Here is an 8430-nt window from a genome sequence, read left to right as displayed (position 1 = left end):
ACTTTCATTCCACTAACCATCTAAAGGCAAGTTGGATTGCTTGAATAAGTGGCTTATGGAATTCAAAAACTGGTTTAAAAATCCAAAAATTTTAAATGAGTGAATGATATGCATGAGTGTAAATGTATAGTCAACCTAATTGCAACTAAGTATGCGTAACTAAGTATATGAGGCTATATGCAAGTGTATATACGTAGTAATGAATGTGTCACTATATGCAAATGAAAAAGGAAAAATAATTTTTGCAAAAAATTTACCCTCTCCCCCATACTCAGAATGAACATTGTCCTCAATGTTAGAAGAGTGCATGGAATGGGATAATGTGCGAAAATGGATAGATCATATGTGCATAAAGAATTATTACCTGTTGCATAGCGATAGCACAACTTGTGTTGACAGTGACACAAGTCGAGATGAGAATTGTTACCTCATTGAAGTGCAGCCAATTTAATTAGATAAAATTTGGACAATTCTTGCACTCATTGCAAAAGAAATGCAATGGAATCCATTAATTAAATCGATTAATCTCAAAAATTTGGAATAGGAAGTTAAGCTCAAAAATATAGCCATCAAGTGTAAATCAAGTAGCACATAAAAGCAAGTGAGCAATGTACTAAAAATATAAAAGAAAAATGTATTTTATGAGGAACTAAAAAAGCTGAATAAGTAAATGGTTCAAGTAAAATAAAACAACACAAGCAAAATAAGTTCAAAATATGAAGTAATTAAGCAATGAAATTAAAGACATGAAATGTTTTTTTTTTTTTTTTTTTTTTTATGCTCATTTGCTTGCAATGCATTGTATCCCATCTGCACAAGGAAATTAGAACAATGTTAAACTCTGAATAAGGAGTATATAAAAAAAAATCTTAAAACAAATGAAAGAAAAATTGAGAGTTATGCACAAAAATGCTAAGTTTAGGTCTTTAGCTTGACCATACTTACTCAAAATTTCATGGAGAATGAGAAAGATAGCAAGTTGCTATTTTCTCAATTGGCTCACCGGCTAAATAATGCCTCAACCTTTGTCCATTTACATTGTAATTAACAGATTTTTCACCAAAAATTTCCACAGCACCATGAGGTAAAACTTTCACAATTTTGAATGGACCTGACCACCTTGATTTTAATTTTCCTGGAAAAAATTTTAACCTTGAATTGAATAAGAGAACCAAATCTCCTTCTTTTAAGTCCTTTTTCTTGATATGCTTATCATGCCATTTTTTAGTTCTTTCTTTATAGATCCTAGCATTTTCATAAGCATCAAGTCTCAATTCTTCTAATTCATCAAGTTGAAAAAGTCTTTTATGTCCAGAAGCTTGCAAATCAAAATTGATTGCTCTAATGGCCCAATAAGCTTTGTGTTCTAATTCTACGGGCAAATGGCATGATTTCCCAAAAACTAACCTATAAGGTGTAGTTCCTATGGGGGTTTTAAATGCTGTTCTATATGCCCAAAGAGTGTCATCTAATTTAAGGGACCAATCTTTTACGGACTTATTGTGATTTTCTCCAAGATTTGCTTGATTTCTCTATTTGTGATTTCTACTTGGCCATTTGTTTGAGGGTGATATGGTGTGGCAATCCTATGCTTTACCCCATATTTTCTCATCAACTTTTCAAATTGGTGGTTGCAAAAATGGCTACCACCATCACTGATTATATGGCACGTGGGGCACCAAACTGGTCAAAACAAATTTTTGAGAATTTTACCACAACTTTTGCATCATTGGTAGGTGTAGCTATAGCTTCTACCCATTTAGATACATAGTCCACCCCTACCAAGATATATTTATTCCCATATGAAGATGGAAATGGCCCCATGAAATCAATTCCCCACACATCAAATAATTCAACTTCTAATATGGACTGTTGGGGCATCTCATCTCTCTTGGAAATGTTGCCTACCCTTTGGCACCTATCACACTTGCTTACAAAGTCTCTCACATGTTTAAACATTTTAGGCCAATAGAAACCTGATGTCAAGACTTTTTCAACAGTTTTTGAGACACTAAAATGACCACCATATTCAGAGGAATGACAATGGTAAATAACATCATGCATTTCTTCCTCTGGTATACATCTTCTAATTATTCCATCATTGCATCTCCTAAACAAAAGCGGTTCTTCCCAAGAATAAAATTTAACATCATGCAAGAATCTTTTCTTTTGCTGCCAAGATAAATCAGTGGCAAGACACCACAAGACAAGAAATTCACAATATCAAGAAACCATGGAAGTGCAGAATTCAACACATACAATTGCTCATTCATGAAAAATTCATCAATTGGCACAATTTCATCATCTTTATTTTCGTTTTTATCCTAGACAGGTGATCATGATCTACATTCTGAACTCCCTTTTTATCTCTTATTTCCAAATCATATTATTGAAGTAATATAATCCATCTAATCATACTAGATTTATCTTCTTTCTTGCTCATTAAGTACTTTATTCTTTGCATGATCGGTGAAAACAATTACCTTTGAGTTGACCAAATAAGAACGAAATTTATTGAGTGCAAATACTACCGCAAGGAACTCCTTTTCGATTGTGGCGTAATTGACTTGAGCTTCATCAAGGGTTGGCTTGCATAGTAAATGGCATAAGGTTTTCTATCTTTCACTGGCCAGGACGGCTCCAACAAAGAAACTCACTTGCATCACACATAATTTGAATGGCAAAGTCCAACTGGGGTTGCATGATAGGAGTCATTGTTAATGCCGTCTTTAACCTGCAAAAGCAACCATACAATCTTGATTAAAATCAAATTTAACATCATGATTCAAAAGATTTGTTAAGGGTTTAGCAAGTTTAGAAAAATCTGAATAAATCGCCAGAAACCCAAAGATGTCCAAGCAAACTCCACTCCTTTGTGCGGTGGTTGGAGGGGCATTTTTCAATAATTTCTATTTTGGCTCTATCCACTTCAATTCCCTTTTTGAGATTAAATGCCCTAAAACGATCCTCTTGGACCATAAAGTGGCATTTCTCCCAATTCAAAACCAAATCATTATCAAGACATCTCTGCAAGATTTTAGACAAATTAGTCAAGCATGAATCAAAATTAGTTCCATATCTTGAAAAGTCATCCATGAAGACCTCCATAATTTCTTCAATAAAATCAGAAAAAATGGCCATCATGCACCTTTGAAATGTGCCAGGCGCATTACACAATCCGAATGGCATCCTTCGATATGCAAAAGTGCCATAGGGACATGTAAAGGTAGTTTTTTCTTGGTCATCAGGATGGATTGGAATTTGAAAGAAACCAGAATATCCATCTAAGTAACAAAAGAATGAATGCTTGGCTAATCTCTCTAACATTTGATCCATAAAAGGAAGGGGAAAGTGGTCTTTTCTTGTGGCATTGTTCAACTTCCTATAGTCTATGCACATTCTCCAACTCGTAATGATTCTAGTGGGTATCAATTCATTATTTTCATTTTTAACAACTGTCACCCCACCTTTCTTTGGTACAACATGCACAGGACTAACCCACTCACTGTCAGAAATAGGGTAAATAATTCCAGCAGCTAGTAATTTTAGGATTTCCTTTTTCACAACATCCTTCATTGTAGGATTCAATCTTCTTTGATGTTCAATGGAAGGTTTACTATTTGGCTCAAGGAAAATCCTATGCATACAAACTGTTGGACTAATTCCTTTTATATCATCAATTGCATAACCCAAAACTCTTCTATATTCTCTCAATACTCTCAACAATTTGTCATTCTCAATATTAGTCAAACATGCATTAATTATAACAGGATATGTTTCATTGGGTCCAAGAAAAGCATACCTGAGGTTGGAAGGAAGAGGTTTAAGATCTACCTTTGGGGCATCCTCTACCTTTAATGATGGTGGTTTGATCTCCAAATTTTGCACTCCTTCAAGTTGAAAAATTGTGGCTTCAGGATGTGGTGGAGAGCTTTCCAAGTATTGCGCAAAAATAGCCATGTTATCATCATCAATGCTCCCACCATGGACTAAGCAATTTTCAAGTGGGTCTTGTGGATAGCTTTTTCTAAAATGCTCTTGAACAATCTCATCAATAATGTCTACCCGCAAACAAGACTCAACTTCTTCATGTTTTCTTTTCATGGCTGGATTGATGTTGAATATCATTTGATCATCTCCCACTCTAAGTGTCAATTGCTCACCCTTTACATCAATTAATGCACCAGATTTTGGGAAAAAGGGTATTCCCAATATTATAGGAACTTTTGTTTCTTCTTCAATATCCAAAATGACAAAGTCCACGGAATGTAAAATTTTCCAACCTTGATAGGCACATTTTCAAGAATGCCTTAGGATACTTAATTGAGCAGTCACCAATGAGAGATACATGTTTGTGGGCTTCAACTCTCCCATATTCAATTTTTCATATATTGAAAGAGGCATTAGGTGACACTAGCTCCAAGGTCACATAAGGCATTTGCCACCTGCTTATCACCAATATGACAAGGAATGGAAAACACACGGATCTTTGAGTTTGGGAGGTAACTTCTTACGGATTATAGCACCGCATTGCTCTCCCAAATTGATGGTGTCATAATCTTCTAGCCTTCTCTTCTTGGAAAGAATCTCCTTCAAAATCTTGGCATAACTCGGCATTTGGGATAGTGCCTCAGTGAATGGCACATTGATATACAATTTTTTTAGCACTTCAAGGAACTTGCCAAATTGCTTGTCTAGTTTGTGCTTGATGAATCTTTGAGGGTAGGGAAGGGTGGGTTTGTAAGGTTCAGGTGGGATGTATGGTTTCTCTCCCTCATCTTGCTCACTTTTGCTTTCTTCTTCTTTTTCATTTTTCTTGCTCTCAACTGAATTTTCTTCTTTTGTGCTTTCTTTTTCTTCTCTCTTGTTTTCACTCTCTTGACCTACTTTCTTACCACTTCTCAAGGTCACCAACTTACATTGTTCATGAGGGTTTTGTGGTTGGCTAGGTAGTTTCCCATAGGAATTGCTTCCTGATGAGCTTGCTTGTTGCGCCAATTGAGTCTCCAACATGCGGTTGTGGACTTGTAATTGATCCATGGTTTGTCTCATGTGTTGCATTTCTTCCTCCAATTTGCTATTCATTTTGCTTTGTTCAGCAAAAAATTTCTCCATCATGTTCTCCAAGGTTGGCTTTGGTTCATGGGATGGAAGGGATTGTTGTGCTCTTGCTTGATATCCAGGTGGTGGCTGCCTTGTGGGCTGAAATTGAGGCTGAAATTGAGGCTTGTTCTGCTGCATAAACTGCTGGTTATGAGCATAATTTGAGCTTTGGCCTTGTTGAGCAAAAGTTGCTTGTGGTCTCCATGTTGAGTTGTTCATATTAGAATAAGAATTTCCCATAGGTTTTTGTTGATAACCTCCTGCATAAGCAGCTTGCTCTTGCAAATAATCATCACCATAAGAAGAATAATCAACTCCACAACTTTGAGTTCCATTTGTGAAGGCAACTTGTTGCATAGTTGTAGGAGTTGAGGTTGTTGCCTTTGTGCAAAAATCACTAAGAAGCTGAGTCAACTGATCAAATTTTGCATTCATGTAGTTAACTGAGTCAAGTTCATAGATCCCAGCTTTCTTTGGCTCAAGTGCTCTAGGATTTCCCCATAAATGGGTATTATGAGCAATCTTCTCTAATAGATCATAGCATTCTTCACTTGTCATTCTCATGAAATCTCCTCCTGCTTGTGAATCAATTGTGTTTCTTATGTCGGAGTAACTCGTGTAGAAATTCGAACAATCATCCATTTGGGTATTTCATGATGAGGACATTGCCTTTCAAGCTCCTTAAATCTCATCCAAGATTCATACAAAGTTTCATCATCTCTTGGTTTAAAAGCTACCATCAAATTCCTCAAATGAGTAGTTTTCCTGTGGGAAAAATTGAGATAGAAAAGCTTGAGATATTTGCTCCCAAGTAGCTATAATAGCTTGTGGGAGTGAGTCATACCACTCCAATGTGAATCGAAGAGAAAATGGAAATAATGTGAGCCGAATAACTTCATCAGAAACTCCAGGTTGTCTTTGTGTACCACATATCATCAAAAATTTCTTCAAATGAGAATGAGGATTTTCAAGTGGGCTACCTCCAAATTGTGAATTCTGAACCATTTGAATAAGACCGGTTTTTAATTCAAATTGATTAGCTCCAATAATAGGTCTGTTATCTCTCACATCGTACATCTAGGAAAAGCATAGTCTAACATTGATCTTATTTGATGATAATTTTGATTAACCACAGGATTTTGCCAGTTTTTCTGATTTTCTTCATTGTTTCCAACTATAGCTTTTTTTTGATTATCCATATTTTCTATTGTCTCCTGTTGCTCAAATATTTGTTTTTCTTCTTTTCTCGCTTCTTTTCTTCTCTTGTACTCCTTTTGTTGGCTCGTAATTTTTCAATTTCAGGTTGAACAACAATTAGATCACTTGTGCTTTTCGATCGTCTCATAAACAAGAAAAGTACCTGAAAAACACAAGGAACAATAGTGAAAATACAAGAAAAAAAAAATTCTAATCATCTAAATACAAGTAAAAACAAACTAAAAAACAAACAATTCCCTAAGAACGCGCTAAAACTTGATACGCTGTCCGCTAGTGCACGGGTCACTGTAGTATATTTTTAATTATTGATATCGATCCCACAGTGAATTGTGCTTAAATTGGAAATAAAAGTATAAGCAAATTAGAATGACAAAAATTAAAAGATATTAAAAATAAAATCTAAAAATTAAAATTAAGACAAAAATTAAAGATGTAAAATGAAATTTGGAATTAAAATTGGTATTTGAGGAATTAAAACTAGATCAATCAATTAACTAAAATTAATTAAACTAGATTACCCAAAAATTAATTTGAAATATCTATTTATGAAATTGAGAGAAATTAAATCTAAATTCAATAAAAATAAAAATAAAGTGATTATAGAAATTGGATTTAAATTGGATTTAAATTTAAATTGCTATTTATGAGGTTTGGAGGATTTATATCTAATTTCAATGAAAAATAAATTGATTCTAGAGATTGGATTTTCAATATTGTTTGCATGTGGTTTTTACCTAATTTAGCCAAACAGATGAGACTTTCAATTTTGAGGGTATTCATTTATTAAATTTTTGAAACCTTTTCAAGCATCTCAAAATTGGTTTTCATTAAATCAAACCCTGCTTTCACGGTATTTCAAATCTAACAACAACCCCAATAATGCTCTAATTGATTTTTGGAAAGTTCCCCTTAATCTTCTTAGCTTATTTCTAACACCAAGAAAATAAAGTTTATTGCAAGATTATCCATCCCCAATATTCACTTTTCAGTCCATCTATTAAGGATTAAAACTTAACTTAATGAGGGCCCATTCATCAAGCAAGGAAATAAGCACACAAGCAATAAATCAAAATATAACAATATTCATTTAAATGGCTAAATCAGTTCAAAACCACAAAACAAATCAATATTTACAAACCCATCTCTAGAATCTCAATCAACTACTCACAAATCATTGTTTAAAGACAAACCCAAATGAAGAAATGAAGAAATAATGGAAATGTAAGCTAAAGGGGTAGAAAAACCCAAGAAATTTGCAGCAGGATCTCTGTGAGAAAAGTGCGAAACTTGATCCTTCTTCTGCTTTGGAAGAAGATGCAGAAGATGCTCCTCCCTTGCTCTCTTTCTATCTTTCTAAAAATGCCTCCCTTGCTCTCTATGCTCTCTATCTTTCTAAAAATGCCTCCCTTGCTCTCTATGCTCTCTATATTTCTAAAAATGCCTCCCTTGCTCTCTATGCTCTCTATATCCCAAGAAAGTGATAAAATGGGTCTTTATATAGGCTAAGGGATTGTTCTAGAATGGGTAAAAGGGGGAAGGATCTAGAAAAAGTGAGGTAAAAAGGCTGGAGTAACGGAAATGCCACGTCAAAAAATTTTCCAGTAAAAACGACATAAGCCGAGTCAGTTGTGTCGCGGGTTGTGTCGCTCTCGGCCATTTTTTTTTCTCAACTTCAAAATTTTTTTTTTTTTTTTTTTTTTTTTTTTTTGCAATTCGATTTTAATCTCCTCCAAATGGCTACTCTGATCAAAATACATCAAATTTCTCCAGATTTAACCTACAAAACAAATAAATTCCAAAAATTAAACTAAGAAATGTGAAAATTGTAAAATTGACTAAATATATACTAATATCTAAAATAATAGCTATGAATAAGGGTAAATTATGTGCAAAAATTACTCCTAAATGATGATATAAAATGCATGCATCACTAAATTTCATAAACTAAATTGTAATTTACTCTTTTTTTTAATTCAAATTATTTTTTTTGTTACAAACTTAATTTGAGATTCTACCTGACAAATGCGCCAAGCCACAATACAGGATATTGTAATTTTCCCTTAATCACATGAATATTTTCAAAGATTAAAATTATTAGAAAATAAAGTA

General features: G+C 34.1%; 1 long non-coding RNA gene and 1 other non-coding gene across 2 annotated transcripts; one reads left to right on the top strand and one right to left on the bottom strand.

Annotated features, from left to right (window-relative positions):
- Positions 1–5751: 5751 nt before the first annotated feature.
- Positions 5752–5858, top strand: LOC131180406 (small nucleolar RNA R71). The gene has a single exon (XR_009149181.1). It is a non-coding gene; the product is annotated as a small nucleolar RNA R71 (small nucleolar RNA).
- A 1973-nt stretch (positions 5859–7831) lies between these two features.
- On the bottom strand, positions 7832–8252 carry LOC131180268 (uncharacterized). Its single transcript, XR_009149058.1, has 2 exons — positions 8221–8252; positions 7832–8098 (listed from the first exon to the last, which is right to left on the bottom strand). It is a non-coding gene; the product is annotated as an uncharacterized LOC131180268 (long non-coding RNA).
- Between the last annotated feature and the right edge of the window lie 178 nt (positions 8253–8430).

Source organism: Hevea brasiliensis, chromosome 5, assembly GCF_030052815.1.
Source record: "Hevea brasiliensis isolate MT/VB/25A 57/8 chromosome 5, ASM3005281v1, whole genome shotgun sequence".
NCBI classification, from domain to species: domain Eukaryota; kingdom Viridiplantae; phylum Streptophyta; class Magnoliopsida; order Malpighiales; family Euphorbiaceae; genus Hevea; species Hevea brasiliensis.
Note: the sequence above shows the minus strand (reverse complement) of the source record. Positions and strands in the feature narration are given on the sequence as shown.